Below are 15948 nucleotides of genomic sequence, written 5' to 3' on the forward strand. Positions count from 1 at the left end.
ATTCTGGATTATTCTTGTGATGCAAAATTACCACAAATTACAAGATCACATCCACTTGCATAATTTGAAGAAATTTGGGGCAAAAATGACTTCCCAGGAGCACAGAAACAGAGCGCAAGTGGTTAGAAGGGTTCCTATTCTGTTGCATACAGCACCCTTTTCTTAGTTTAATTTTGGACACGAGGCTGCACTTTGGGCTAAGAAAATAGTGTTAAATGTTGGGTTGAGCTAAGCACATAATTCTATGGAATGTCGCATAAGTTTGCTGTAATTTTGTGTAAATACACTACAGCAAATATGTGAGCTATGCCCACAGCTAATGTTTAAATTGTCACTGTGATGAATGGCACAAATGGTGCAAATACCACTTCTGATGATTAAATTACAGCCACTGGATACACTTTGGTACCAAAATTATTCTGGAATATCTGTAAGATTTCTTCAATATTTGCTACGTTTGGAATCATTTTAGCAAAGGACTCAGTATACTTTAAAGCGTTGTGCCCACATATCCAACCGAAGAAAGTTCTGCTTCCAAACCCCTACATTGGTATTTTGCCCCACTCTCATTGCTTGCAGGACTGTGCATCACTTTGTTTCGCTGACTTAAGGCACTATTGACATCTTGAATAGTATAACCACTCACTGCCTGAGATTTTTAGTGTTCTTATAGTGTGAGTGCAAGCCACTGATTGAACTGAGTTTTCCTTCATCTGATGTACTGTAATATTATTGATTGCATAGGCTGACCCTCCATCCAGCATAACTGTTGAGAGGCTTACAAAACTCCAAGCAATAAATGCATGTAAATAATATGGAACTAGCCAGTGGGAGTCTCATACTTGGATTCTCTGAGAGTACAAGGTCCAAAACTGTAGAATGCCTTCAGCCCCTCCCTGAGATCTGAACTCAATGACATGTATCGTCAGAAAACAACTGAAAACAACTATTCAGGTTCACTTTTTTAATGGACCTACTGGGCTCTCATGAGCTGCACTCACAGGACATCAACTATGGACACCACTCTACTTGACTGAATGCCTTCTCACCCAAAAACAGTAGCGGTCGGCAGTAGGTGTTTCTATAGGGCGGTGACGTGGGCAGGAGGAGGGGCAGGGTGGGGGGAAATAATGTATGGATTACGGAGTTTTACAGGTAAGTAAACATTTAAATACATAAAACGAATTTCGTTGCGCGCACTGCATCACATTTGGTGAGGAGCACGACCCAGTTCTGACTTGGGATTGTTACGACTCCGTGTCATGGCAAAAAATGCAGAGTACAGGAATGTTGAAAGTGCCATTGTCAGGGAGTAACGGGGGTGAATCTTCCCACCAATACTCTGGGACACCCTTTCGGACGGGTGCAGGTAACGAGTACCACTCGAAGCCGAGTGGCAACGCAGGTAAAAGGGGGATTTGTTGGAATTTTAACAGAGGTAAATGTACGAGGCCCCAGGGGTCATGCAAGTTCAGACATGAATGTGGGGGGTGTGGGCAGCCATCCCATCCTGAGTCCATGTGCAGAGCCAAAACGGGTGATAACGGTGGTAAGGGAAGCGCCAAACAGGTCTGAAATAGTCCGAGGGGCGCCTTTACCTACTCCGATTGATACCATGGCGATGATTCCTTGGCTCAACGAATACCCGGATCATGCTTCCGCTGGGGTGTTGCGAAACGGGTTTTCATATGGTTTCCGCATCCCAGTGGGGGATTTTCAGGGTGTAGCAAACTGTAAGAATCAACTGTCGGTCTTGCAGCATACGGCGGTGGTACAGGTAAAGATTGGGAAGGAGGTGACTCGAGGTCGTGTCGCCGGTCCATTTGATTTGCCACCGGTTGCTAACTTTGTTTGTTCCCCTCTAGGGGTGGTCCCCAAGAAGGACCCGGGTGAGTTTCGGCTGATACATAACTTGTCAGCCCCACGTGGTCTGTCCGTGAATGACGCGATAGACCCGGAAGTGTGTTCGGTGCGGTACGCATCCTTCGATGAGGCCGTTGCCATGTTGAATCGCCTGGGGCCCGGGCGCTGATGGCAAAATCAGACATCGAGTCAGCGTTCCGGTTGCTCCCGGTGCACCCAGACGATCAGCGCCTCCTTGGTTTTATGTTTCAGGGTCGGTACTACATGGATAGATGTATGCCAATGGGGTGCTCGATATCCTGTGCCTATTTTGAAAAGTTCAGTTGTTTTCTGCAATGGGTATTCAAAAGGAAGACAGGTTTTCAGCATGTTATGCATTATCTCGATGACTTTCTGTTTTTGGGGATTCTGAGTGTGGACAGGCTTTACATGAATTTTGTGTCTTAATGAATCAATTCGGTGTGCCATTGGCGCCAGGTAAGACTGTGGGTCCCTCGACTTTGCTCGAGTTTCTGGGGATCGAGCTCGACTCGGAAGAAGGTTGTTTTAGATTACCCAAGGAAAAAGTGTTAAAATTCAGGTTATCCCTGGAAAACATGTATTCGTGCAACGAAAGTAAACCTGCATCAATTGCAACAGGTGGTGGGTCAGTTGAATTTTGCCCTGAAAGTGATGCCAATGGCGCGCCCCTTTTCCCGCTCGATTGCACAAGCCATGGTCGGCCTGAAGGAGGGTCATCATCGCACGAGGCTCTCGGCAGAGGTTCGCCAGGACATGCGCATTTGGTTGGCATTTCTGGCGGATTTCAATGGTCGAATCGTCTGAAACAAACCAGCGGTGTCCTCCGAGGAGCTGGGGCTTTGGACAGACTCGGCGGGGAGTATAGGTTTTGGTGCCATATTTGGTACACAACGGTCAGCTCAAAAATGGCCGTCATGGTGGCACGAGTGTGGGCTGACGAGTAACATTGCTTTTCTCGAACTTTTCCCCATTTTGGTGGCCCTGAAAACTTGGCCTGAGGGGTTCCGGGATCACTCTGTGGTGTTCTGGTCTGATAACATGACCGTGGTTGAGTGTATCAATAGTCAGGCAGCACGATGCAAATGGATTCTAAGGCTGCTCAAAGAAATTGTGTTATTGTGTATGCAATTGAATGTGCTATTTCGGGCAAAGCATGTGCCGGGGGTACTGAACCAAGTGGCTGATGCGCTTTCTCGTTTCCGTATGCAGGCCTTCTGGGGTTTTCTGCCCACAGCGGACCCGGTGGCGGCACCCTTTCCCGAAGCTCTCTGGTCTCTCGGTGCCCCGAACTACAAAACCTCGTGGGAGAGAGTTTAGCACCCAGGACGAGGAAGGCATATGAAGGGGCGTTCCGTTCTTATTGGTCCTTTTTGGGTGCTGGTAGGGGGGAGCTTTGGGGCCAGGAAGAGTTTGTAGTAAAATTCTTGCTGTCTTTACATCAGGCAGGCAAATCAGTAGCTACGGCCCAGAGGCATCGGGCCGCCATTTCCTTTATGGCAAGGGCTCATGGGATCCAGGACCCGACAGCGTCTTTCGTTGTGCAGAAAGCGCTACGTGGGTGGCAACGCCTTGAGGGTCGCAGAGTAGATGAGAGGCACCCGATAGGTCTGGATAGGCTGACCCTGTTATTGTCCGTACTCCCGGCAACGTGTTCATCCCAGTACGAAGCAGTGTTATTCCGAGCCGCATTTGCGCTAGCATTCCATGGGGCTATGCGGGTAAGCGAATTAGTGGCGAAGAACAAGCAGGATACGATGGGGGGACTGTGCCGGGAGCACATTCAGGTCAGGGAGGAGACGATGACGGTCTCGTTTGTTAAGTCCAAAACCGATCAGGGTGCAATTGGGGACTGCATAATCATTCAGAGGATCCCCGGGTCTTCCATGTGCCCTGTGGTGTGCGTTGAGGAATATTTAGCACAGAGGGTGGCAGCATGGGGGGGGACCTTGTTGAGACACGCTGACGCCACCCCACTGACGAGGTTTCAGTTCCAGCGGGTGCTTGCGATGTCGATTTCGGCCGCGGGCTTGAACCCCGGCGTGTTCGGGACCCATTCCTTTCGGATAGGGGCTGCTACTGAGGCTACAGCCAGGGGTCTGAGTGTAGGCAAAGTAAAACGTTTGGGGCGTTGGTCCTCGAACTGTTATAAAAGGTATGTGCGGTTGCACATGTTGTGAAGCTGTAATAATGTACTCACGCTTCTTGTTTTTGTTTGGTTTTCAGTTGCGCAAGCTTACGAGGCGGGGCGGACTGTGCAGTCGACCCGACACCTGGGGAACAGCGGTCAGACATCACCGGCTGCGAGAAAGGAGGTGTGGGTCGTGGGCCACTCATACGTGAGGCGTGCCGCGGACGTATTCAAAGCAGGTGACATGATTCACGTGGCTGGGGAATACGGGTACAGGGTGTCCTTCTACGGAAGGGGCGGGCTCTGTATTGACCAGTTTCAATCCTTTTTCGAGGGTTTGTTAGGGCGGACAAGGTCACCGCCGTCTATAATCATAGTCCATCTTGGGGGCAACGATTTGGTGGCCACTGGTAGACGACTTCTTCTTGAGGCAATGCTTTCCACAGTAAGTTGGTTGGCGAGAAGAGTTCCAGGGTGCACAATTGCATGGTCCCATATGATTCCACGGAAAGTGTGGCGGGGGGCTATTTCGGTTTCTGCTCTGAATCATTCAGTGAAGAAAATAAACAACAAGTTGAGCAGATTGTTTCGTTCAAATACACTGCATTCTGTTTCGCATGGTTGTATCAAAGGGGACAGTATGTATTTGGGGGACGGGGTTCATTTGTCCCGGGTGGGGAATGAGTTACTCATAGGAGACCTCATAGCTTGGCTAAAGAGTTTAAAACATGACCTTTAGGCAGGAGTTGTTGTGGGGGGTCCGGATAGCCGGTCAACTATCCGGCCTGTGGCGGTAAGGGCATGATCGGTGAGCAGTAATTGGAAGATCCCTATGGGGGGGCGTCACCCATTACGGATGGGAGCGCTCGGGGGAGGTGGCCATTGGCCCCTCAACGGGGAAGCGGTCCCTTCTAAGGATAGGCCGCCGGAAGGAAAGGAAAGGTGGTCAAGGCCCCTTCCTGGATAGGAGGGGCTACGGGCCCTCCTGGGGAATTTCCCGGGGCCAGGACATCTGCGACGGCAGATGGGGTAAGTTGTGTGGGGTTCGGGAGGGGGTTTACGCTACCTTTTAGACACCTCACACGAGTCCTCGGACGACCGTTAAATGGCGTCGAGTTCATTGGGGCCCCCGTCAAGTCAAAGGGAAATTGGTAGATGCACTTGAGGTACGCCTCTGTGCGGTCGCTCCCCTCACAAGTGAGGGGGGTATTTCTGGTTTAGGGATCTGACACCGGTTACGACCTTGCCGTTGGCCCTTAACGTTAGGATGTACAATTTCAAGTCAAATGTTTTGTAGGATGATAGTTCGGCTAGGAGAACCTTTGTATTAGAGATCTGTTAAGGTTAGCCAAACATCGTAATGTGGAAATGAAATTGTACATAATATGAAACTGTTATTTTAATGTTTTGATTTTGTTTCATATTTTAATAAATACGGCCGGGAGGGTCACTCCCTCCCGCCTTCCAAAAGTTCAGAACTGTTTCCGGTTTCCCATCCTTGGGGATTGTGTTGAGAGGGGGTGGCGGGTATCTCAGCCATATGGAAAGGGGCGACCATTCGGTCCCCCCGAACGTATGGTGGAGTACCACGATCCCCCCGGGAAGCCATCTTGGGCGGGAGGCGAGTCTCGGCTGGTATGCCCGAAGCGGCGTAGCCGGGACGCGCCTTTTCCCGCCCTGGAGTGGGTTATCCTAGACACTGACGCGGCCGGCCACGCCCTCGGAGGCAGGCGGGGGCGGGTTTACGCCCGCCCTGAAGACGGATAAAAGGAGCAACAAGCCACGAAAGCATCCTCTTGTTCCTGTGCTCTGAAGCTGCACCTCCCCGCTGCACGTGAGCTCGAGACGGAACGAGGAGCCAATTTTGACCCACCCACCAGCCCCTGAGGACAGCTAGTTGTTTTTAATAAAGTTTTGATGTGGTAACTCTATTTCTTGCAGGTTGTGATGATTATCGTGATATTTTGAGTATACAATAAAGAATGGTCATTTTCAGTATGTTTTTTCTTTTACAAATGAAGTAATTCTGCACTAGTGTTGATCAGTAATCATGCTTGTAATAGTTATGGTTGTTTTATAATTCAGTAATTTAGGTAAATTGTCGTATTTATCTTGGTCGGGCGGTAAGGTCATGATCGGTGAGCAGTAATTGGAAGATCCCTATGGGGGGGCGTCACCCATTACGGATGGGAGCGCTCGGGGGAGGTGGCCATTGGCCCCTCAACGGGGAGGCGGTCCCTTCTAAGGATAGGCCGCCGGAAGGAAAGGAAAGGTGGTCAAGGCTCCTTCCTGGATAGGAGGGGCTACGGGCCCTCCTGGGGAATTTCCCGGGGCCAGGACATCTGCGACGGCAGATGGGGTAAGTTGTGTGGGGTTCGGGAGGGGGTTTATGCTACCTTTTAGACACCTCACACGAGTCCTCGGACGACCGTTAAATGGCGTCGAGTTCATTGGGGCCCCCGTCAAGTCAAAGGGAAATTGGTAGATGCACTTGAGGTACGCCTCTATGCGGTCGCTCCCCTCACAAGTGAGGGGGGTATTTCTGGTTTAGGGATCTGACACCGGTTACGACCTTGCCGTTGGCCCTTAACGTTAGGATGTACAATTTCAAGTCAAATGTTTTGTAGGATGATAGTTCGGCTAGGAGCACCTTTGTATTAGAGATCTGTTAAGGTTAGCCAAACATCGTAATGTGGAAATGAAATTGTACATAATATGAAACTGTTATTTTAATGTTTTGATTTTGTTTCATATTTTAATAAATACGTCCGGGAGGGTCACTCCCTCCCGCCTTCCAAAAGTTCAGAACTGTTTCCGGTTTCCCATCCTTGGGGATTGTGTTGAGAGGGGGTGGCGGGTATCTCAGCCATAAAGGCCACAGTGCAGCAGCCATGGTAAAGGGCACTAGACTGATTACATGCGGATACGTGTGCACACGTGTGTGCACCACTGTAAGTTCTGTGCAGGGGAGATTCCTGTCATGCACAGCCCAGGAGCTGGGTACAGATTGAATGGTATGGAAGGCACTATGCAGTGTTGGGTGGTGACATGGAATAGGCCTTATAATGTGGAGAGACACATGTAAGGGATAGTCGGTGTGCTTTACTGTTTCACTGTAGAAACACCATAATTCTCCTATGGAGACAGAGATTACATGGGGTGGTTTTAGTTCCTTAGGGCCTACAAACTTCAGACATGCACCAAAGTATACTGTAAGTTATGTGAAAAGAAATATTCTGCTGAGTTCAAAGTCATATCTGTACTGCTTATGGGTCATCCTGAAATGTCATATTCCTCTGACTCAACTCAGGCCCAGAGCCTGGCAGGGTCAAGCCAGGCTGTATTAATTATCTTCCTCTCCAAGCTATAGCATCAGAAGTCTAGCCCTTCACTGCAAGCATTCCCTAGAGTGAAGGTCTTCTCTCCAAGAGGGAGAGATGGGGTGAAGCTGCAGGGCATCAATCAGCAGCTGTCACCCGGTGCCAGGCACCAGGACTGCTCCAGGCCAGGGCTGTGAAGTCAGAAGGGGTGGAAGAAGGATTTTCATAGACCATATGGCATGAGACCCCTGGACGACACCATCTTGAAGTATCCCAGAGCCCTGTGTAGGAAGGAGGGATTAGGGTCAGAGAGGTGAAGTGTTGCTGCACGATAGGGCAGGATAGGGCTTCCTCCCAGCCCCCTCTAATTTCTCTTCAAAGGTCTTGCACACGCAGAGGAGCTCTCTCTGGGGTGTGAACTTGCTGAGGAAGACTGGTCCTGGAGATTGGCACTGTGGACAGTTGGAAATAAGAACCCTCTGATGGCTCCAGGACTCTGGACTGTGTCTGTGAGGGAGTCCAGGGCCACTGAGAGGAAGCCTGGGCCTCTGCGCAAGAAGAGAGGTCCAGAAGGAGAATCAGGTGAAAGTCGTACAAAGGCATAACTTTGCGTGCAGAGATATGATTTGTGGGTGAATTCTACCTGCTTCATAAGGGTCTAGAAACCCCGCAACATCTTTGAACCATAGGTTTAAAATTAGTGTAGATTTCAAACTTTTAGAGAAAACAAGATTTAACGAGGACTACACATGTAAGCCTAAGTTAATAGTTGTACATACAAACACCTCCTTTCAAATACTTGCCAATTAGAAAAGTGGGCATTGCAGACATGAATTAGTACTAACACAGGTAACTGTTTTTCTTTCCATTCCTCCACCTGGAAAATGTAGTTCAAGGTATTAAGCAACCCGTCCCTTATACTGCCTTCAAGTGTGCAGATTTTTAAGGGGGTTGGTGATTTTCCACCACTATTAACAGACTTCATGCTCACATTTATAAATGGACAGAGGTATCATCTCCTTTTATGCCCGCTACCAAATAACTTGCTGATATTTCTCCATCACATCCGATGGCGGCAATTACCTTTGATAACAAAGGTGGCAGAGTTACTGCAACTAAATATCAGGGTGGCAGCAGACTTTAACCTGACTGTTCTGCCGGACCCCTCGGTGTAGGTCCTATGTCCATACCAGAAAACTTGAAAAACAATGCCACAGTGTGAGGAGGGAGTGGGGCCCTGTGCCGAGAAGTACCTATGAGGCCCTTTTGAACCCCACCCATCCTCAAGTTCCCTCCCCCCCAAAAAAAAGCTTGCTGAGGCTGGTGCCAATGTCCTGGGTGTTTTCATGCCCCTTAATGGGCGTCAGAAGTTGAAAACCTCAGAAAAAGAGCTGGAAAATCACTATTTACAGCTCGTGTTCTCTGCCACAGTGTGATATTGGCTTCTCACTGGTGAACGTGTGATGGTAGCCGATATCATGTGTCACTGTGTGTCACTGTGTGAGTTGGAAGGTATGATGTCATATGAAGTGATTACCAATAGCCTGGGAATCCCAAGGCACAATGGTTATCCCTTGGAATATTTATTTCCCTCTGATATGCAAACACACACTGACATCTTTGGAATTTTGGGGATTCTCTTGCTGGGACCTCACACGGTCTGAGGTTACTGGTTCTGCTAGCAGTATTCCTCCTCACCAGGTCGTGTAAAAATCAGGCAGCACATACAGGCACTTGACATTACATAGCAGGAATTTGATGACTGGCTGCAGTGAACTGAGTATGCTGCTATCTGTTATGAGCTTGCACAAAATGTTTACATGAATTTGTATTTGTAAATGATATGTTTTATTCTGTCATGTTCAATTTTATGCTGTGCTTTTATGAGAAATTATCTCGAATAAAGCTTGTACAACCCGCTATCTGTTATGCTGAATACCTCCCTTTAGCCCCCACTCTGCACTTTGTGGCAGCAGCTTGACAGAATGTGGTTACTACCTCTCTCCAGCAAACCTTATTTGACGCCTAAGTGCAGGCGGGCAAGGTGGGTGCAAAAATTAATTGAAAAGCACTATGAAGCCTCATAAAATTACACATATATGGGTTTTCATTGCCATTTCACTTGCTACCCTTCTAACCCCTGCACTGATCTCCTTCTCCTACTCCTAAATGTACAATTGCAAAGAACCTGCAACATCTGCTATTTACCCAGTGCAATGTACCATTCATGAGCAGAAATGCTTTGAAAATCCCAATTACATTGATGAGGATCCGATATTGACAGTGACAGGTGGTATTTTTAGTGAAATGAAGCTACAGGGAACTTTGGTGTGGAAAAAAAGTGTTGTGAATCGGGCCCTTTGAAATTTAGACAAGGCTCGGCCCACTTTAGAAATCATTAGACACATCAGCAATGTGGCTGTGAAAAGTTAGGAAAGTAGTTCACCGACATTGGATGTTGCATTATATGGCTGGACCATATACCTGCAGCCTGTGGTTTGCAAGGCAAGACAAGTCTAACCATTTGAAAACATTTTGAAACAAGACTTCTCTTTAACATCTGATATATTACATGCTAAATTTTAGCATACATTTTAAAGCAAATTCTTTCCATGATGACAGTCCTAGTCATGTTTGGAGGCATAAGTAATGTAGACATGTGACTTGCCATGCCAACAGTTGAGGCTGTCTGCAAAAAGAATTCTTGATGACATTGTCACTTATAATAAGAGTTTAGCGCGGTTGTCGCCTACAATGAGTGTCACAAGCAGGCTTTTAGCAGGTCAATGCCCTTTATAACAATTTGTGGGCAGGCTTGTATTATTTGCTTTCACTGGGAGAAAATTCTTTGGAGTTATGAACAATATATTTGGCCATTATCATAAGACATGTGCAGGGATAAGACTGACATAGCCAGCATGCTGATTGTGCCATCACCATCTTTTTATCTTTGTCACGGGCTGTTCCTTTGAATGTTTAGCTTTTTTATAAAGTAGGTTTGGATCATCGCCCCTTTGGACCACTCACATTGCAGATCTGGCCATGGTTGGTGTGAACTGTAAATAGAGAGAACCTCCATTGATTCCTACACATGTAGTCCTAAGAGGGTTGCCCTCTTTTGTGCATCTGCAAAAGCAATGGCTAGTGGCAGTGATTAGCTTAGTGGCAGAGGTAGGTAACTTTGTCCAAATAGGAACCCTTGCTTCTAGTCAGGGTAAAGGGGGATACACACTTTAGATAACCCCTGCTTACCCCCTGGGTCTGGTGGCTCAGTGGGCTAATGCATCCACTGCAGCAGCCTCTGTTCAACCTCATGGTCACAGGTTCAAATCCCAGCGGGTCCACTCAGCCTTTCATCCATCTGAGGTTGATAAAATGAGTACCATTGAGTTGGGTAACAATAAACATTCGTTATTCAGCACCAAGATACCCCGTCAGGGGTGAATGGGCCGTTTACAAATACACATGTTATGTAGCTTGGCATGACCAGATAGACTTATCCCAAAGGCAACGTGTAAAGTATTTGTACTTAAAATGCAGAGTAATATAGTGATATCACCACAAATGAACAAAACATCAGTTTAGAAGAATAAAGTATCTTTATCTAAACTCGATAAGACCAAAACGACAACATCCAACATGCATGTAATAAGAATATGACTTTAAAAAGGTTTCAAACAACTTGGTACATAGAAAATTATGGATGTGTGATATTTCACAAAGTACCTGTTGATGCGTAAAAATTCAAAATAACATTGAGAAGAAGAATATCGCAATAAGTGGGAAAGAGGGGGCCACAAAAATAATAACAGAAAGTAAGTACCTTATTCAACATCTATATGGAGCCCCTGGCTCGCGTCGTAGAGAACTTTGGGGTGGGCATTGTTAGCTACGCTGACGACACCCAGCTTATGTTCAAGCTCACCCCAGATAGTGAGAAATCTGCCATCAATTTCTCTGGCTGCATGGCTGCTGTCGCCACATGGATGGACAACAACTGCCTCCGTTTAAATGGAGACAAAACGGAGGTGTTGGTGGTGGGGAACAAAACTTCAATATGGTCCCAGTCATGGTGGCCTGCAGCTCTGGGCGACTTCCCCCGCCCTGTAGAGAAGGTCAAAAATCTAGGGATTATGATTGACTCTGATTTTTCGGGAAAATCCCAAGTTAGCAAAATAATAGGTAAGTGCATTGGCACGCTAAAAATCCTGAGAAAAATCATTGATCTCATCCCTACTGAAGCCAGAAAAACGATTGTACACGCGCTCATAACACCCCATTTGGACGACGGAAACGTTCTCCTATTAGGTCTGAACCAAAAGCAGCTACACCAGCTTCAATGCATTCAAAATGCAGCCGCCCGCATGGTACTAGGTCTTCCCAGAAGAACATCTTCCAAAGCGGCTCTGTCCAAACTTCACTGGCTCCCTGTTAGGGAAAGAATTAGATTTAAAAGCCTTTGTTATGCCCATAAGATTGCCCACAACAAAGGACCTATCTATCTAAGAAACCTTCTTACTATCCATCGTCCGACCAGAGATCTTAGATCTTCGGGAATGACACAATTCAAACTTCCCCGTATTCACAGAGCTAAAATGGGGGGTCGTTCCTTTAGCTACCTTGGAGTAAAACACTGGAATGCCCTCCCTGTTCATTTGCGAATGGAACCCTCAGAAACTCTTTTCAGAGCCAGATTAAAAACTCACCTCTTCCCCCAATATTACATTTCTGCCCCTCTCCCGTCCCTCTCCCTCTGTTAGTTTAGTCAGCAGTCAGCACGGGGATACACAGTTTGTGAAGCCATGCGCTTTATAAATGTTTTATTATTTATTATTATTATTATTAAGTGTGAGTCTCTATATCAATACAAGCATTGGAGGTAGTTCTTAGAGGTATCAACCAGATGATTGCTTTGCAACACTAGTATTACATTAATGTATTTCAACTCAAGACGGGCCAGGATTAAAACAAGGGCAATGGAATGAAAAAGAATATAAGCCTTAGAGGTAGTCCATAGAGGAGTCTATTACCTCCTCGTTAGTCTTCCTCACCACATGACTTACATAGTGAGCTTCAGCTCCACGAGCTTCAGCTCCATGACAGAACCCTCCAAAGTAAAAAAAGCCTCCCACCCCCTCCCAACATGGCCGACCAGTCACACCTGACCTCTATAAGAGGCGGGCCGGCCCAACCAACAGCCTGTTTTTTTTGTTCTGCGCGATTCTCTCCAGAGGCGCTGTACAGGTAAGATGGGCCGGCGTTAGCTGGCCCATGGGTTTGGGGTTGAGGATCCTGCTTTAGCGGTCCCTGGTACCTTAAACTCAAATCCCCCCCCCCCCCCCCCCCCCCTCTTCCTTCCCCCGGTCCTGTGGGCCCAGTTAGGTGCTGCTATAGCGTGCCAGGGGCTTACAGGGGGGGGGGTGGCCGGGGATGTGGGGTGTTTGTGCATTCCCGTGTCTCCCCAGGTCGTTACTGAAGGGCCCTTGCCACTATGTGGGCTTTTGGGTCCTGCGCTGGGGGTTCCCCTGTATGGGGCTCCGGTTGCTTTCATGCGCCTATGCGTGGGCTTGCTCTGTGGCAATAGCTTGGTGTGCGCAGGCTTCGCATAATGTTTTGCCTGCACTCGCGTACGAGCCGCGCCTGGAGCAGCGGACAAGTGCGCGGCGCTTCTCTAGTGCTTGCACGGGGCCTGGCTGAGGTGGTGTGCCTCGGAGTATAGACGGCTCTTGCTGGGTGCCTTTGCTTCTTTCTTTAGGCGGCGCAGCGGCGGGGGCGGGCTCGGTTCTACCTCATTTGTCTGCGGGTCCTCGGGGGCTCTGCTGACCGGGTCCGGGTGCTCCCCTCCTGCCGGCTTGGGTCTCGGTAACGCGGCGCTGGTCGCTGCCGCCTACAATCGAGATTGTTTTGCTTCCCTACGGCCCGCGGCGGTTTGCCGCGCTGGGGTTGGCTCCGGACGCCTCCCGCCTCTTGTGGGCGGGGTTTGGTTTCCGCCAGGTGCGGCCTGTGAATGCCTTCGTCGGCCATGCGCGGCATTCCCCTGCTGGCTCAGTTGTTTTGATGCAGCCTTCTTAGGGCAGTAGGCAGCGTGTCTGTCTCATACTCGGATCAATCCTCGGAGTGTGCATTTAATTTTCAAGACAGCGAGCTCCGGTGGCGCATTCGATTAGCGCGAGGTGCTTATACAGCAGTACTTGCACTGAGCCATGCCGAGGTTGTGTGTTCGGGCCTCACCTGGAGCAGCTGATTGGTTTTCATATAGCATTTCACAGAATGTAATGATTAGACTCAGATTGAAGCCGGCTCTTGCTAGTGAGCTTTGCACAATCAGTTAGTGCGCGGCAAGGCGTGGGTTCAGATCCCACTTCTGTGAGCCCTTTCCGGGGCCGTGTTTCCTCCGGTGGGGATGTGGGCTGTGTAGTCGGTACTAGGCACGCCCTGAACCGTCAGGATGGTGTGTTCTGTGACGCCAGACTCAAGTGAGTTTGCTCTTCTGGGTTGCTGAGCCTTCTAGTCTCCTCAGGGAGGCGGGGGGTCTGGCCCCTCTTCTGTCGCCGTCTGCGGGGTCTCCCTTTTTTTACAGCGCTGTCCCTTCTGGAGGTCCTTGCGCGGCGGGTTGCCCTGCCCCCTCCTCGCCTCGACTCCCTCTCAATGGACCCGCTCCGTCGGAGGTAGTGGGGGGAGGGGTGGATAGGTGTTTCTCGCTTGTCTAGGTTGGCTTGCGCTTCCCTCCTCCGGCGGCGGTGGTTGTTCCCGGGGTTCTCTTGGATGCGTTTTCTCCGCATGTCTCCGGACTCCATTCCTCTGCTTGCGTCCGCCGTGATGGGCGTTGAAGCCTCTGGCAGCGAGGGTGTACTCTCTGACAGTGTTTTCGGCGCGTGGCCTATTTTGGCTGTCTCCTGTCCTGTCGTTTGGGGCCCGCTCCCCTGGACTCGGCCAACCTTGTGTCTCCTCGTCCGCCTGTGGGTGTGGGGGTCTCGCCCCTTCGTGGGTTGGGGCCTACGGCCTTGCCACCCTGGATGCAGGGTGTCTGTCTTCGCGAGGTGCGTTCATGTTTGGCTTCCGGGACCGAGCTTCGGCTATTCCCGGTCTCGTCCTGGTGCGGCCGCTCCCTTTTCGCCACTAGATCCTGACTTTCGGCCGTCTCCCTCCGGGGGGTTCCCTGGGGGGGGATGTCCCCGCCGTTTCGTCTCGGCTTGGGACGTGTCTGTCTCGGGTCTTGGGTTTTTTCGGACTTGCTGGCCGGCGTTCGGTCTTGCTTGTCATGCGGGCCTTCCTCGGGGTCCCCCCTTCTCGGGGGGTTCGGACATCTACTCCTTCCTCTGTCTGCTCTGGAAGGTTTTCTGGGATGTTTTCGGCCTGTTTTGGGTTGTGTGTGATTGTATCCCACCATTCCGCGCATCTGTGTTCGGTTTGGCTCTCGGCGGCATTGCTGCTTTTTCTGGTCCCCTTCCTTCCATGTCCCATGGGTTGGTCTGAGTGGCAGGTTGGTTTTTTCCGGTTCTGCGATTGGTGGTTTCCTCTATCAGTTGCGGGTGCTTCCGTTGGTTCCCCTCCCTCGGCTCCCTGCTCTAGGTACAGTGGACCCGTCTGTGCCCGTCTCGGGCCTGTCCTCCTTTGGGGGTCGTGTGCCTGGGCCCGGTCCTCCCCTCTGCTTCGTTCGGTGTGGGGTTGGCTGGTTGGTGAGGCCTGCGGCCGTCCCTCCCTACTAGCACCTGATCTTGTCTGCTCTCTGGAGTTATGCTGGGTCGGGCCTGGTTGCTACCTACATGGGGTCTCGCCTCCCCGGGGGTCTTGCCTCCTTGGTTTCCCAGTCCTGGGTGGTCACGTCCGTTGCCTCCTCGGCTGGGGGGGGCGACCTTGGCGTTGGGCCGGGCATGGTGGCGTGTGCCTGTTGTCCTGGCTACTTGGGAGGCTGAGGTTTGTGGTTGGCTTGAGCCCAGGGGTTCTGGGCTGCAATCAGCTGTGTTGATCGGGTGTCCATGCTATGTTGGGGATCAATATGGTGTTCTAGAGGGGAGCTCTAGAATTTCAATGAGAGGTGCGACGACCCAGGCTGGAAACAGAGCAGGCCAAAAGCTTCCATGCCCATCGGTAGCAGGTCGGCACCTGAGAGCAGTAGGTGTAACACAGCCTGCGAAATTTAGTGAGACCTAGCCTCTCAAGTTCGCCTGCCCGCACCCTGCTCCTCGTTCTGTCGGGAGTTGTGGCAGTCCTCCTGGCCTGGCGTCATTTTTGCTCCTTCTCTACGGGGTCACCATGTCTTGGTCTGGGCAGTCTACCAGGTTGTGTGGAGCTATGTCACCCTTCTGGGGGGGGTGCTGGGTTCGCTCCCTTTGGTTTCTGGCTCGGGTGTTGTTGTCTTGGGCGGAGTCGTCGGTCCTGTCTCTTCGGGCTGTCTATCTCCCGGGGTCCGACAATGTGGAGGCGGATCGACTGAGTCGGATCTTTCCTTCGTTGCCTTGTCTCTCCCTGTACCCGGTAGTGTTTCGACGCCTGGTGTCTCACTTCGGTCTGCCTCTGGTGGATCTGTTCGCGGACGGGGACTCGGCCCTCCTGCCCGGTTTCCGCTATCTCCTCCGGGGGTGTGGCGTGTGGATGCTCTGTCATTCGCTTGGC

At 50.2% G+C, this 15948-nt stretch overlaps 1 non-coding gene across 1 annotated transcript; it reads left to right on the forward strand.

Annotated features, from left to right (window-relative positions):
• The first annotated feature begins 15199 nt into the window (after positions 1–15199).
• Positions 15200–15492, forward strand: LOC147722274 (signal recognition particle RNA). Its single transcript, XR_015295458.1, has one exon.
• The last annotated feature ends 456 nt before the right edge of the window (positions 15493–15948 follow it).

The sequence above is a fragment of the Lissotriton vulgaris genome, chromosome 4_1 (genome assembly GCF_964263255.1).
Source record: "Lissotriton vulgaris chromosome 4_1, aLisVul1.2, whole genome shotgun sequence".
NCBI lineage: Eukaryota > Metazoa > Chordata > Amphibia > Caudata > Salamandridae > Lissotriton > Lissotriton vulgaris.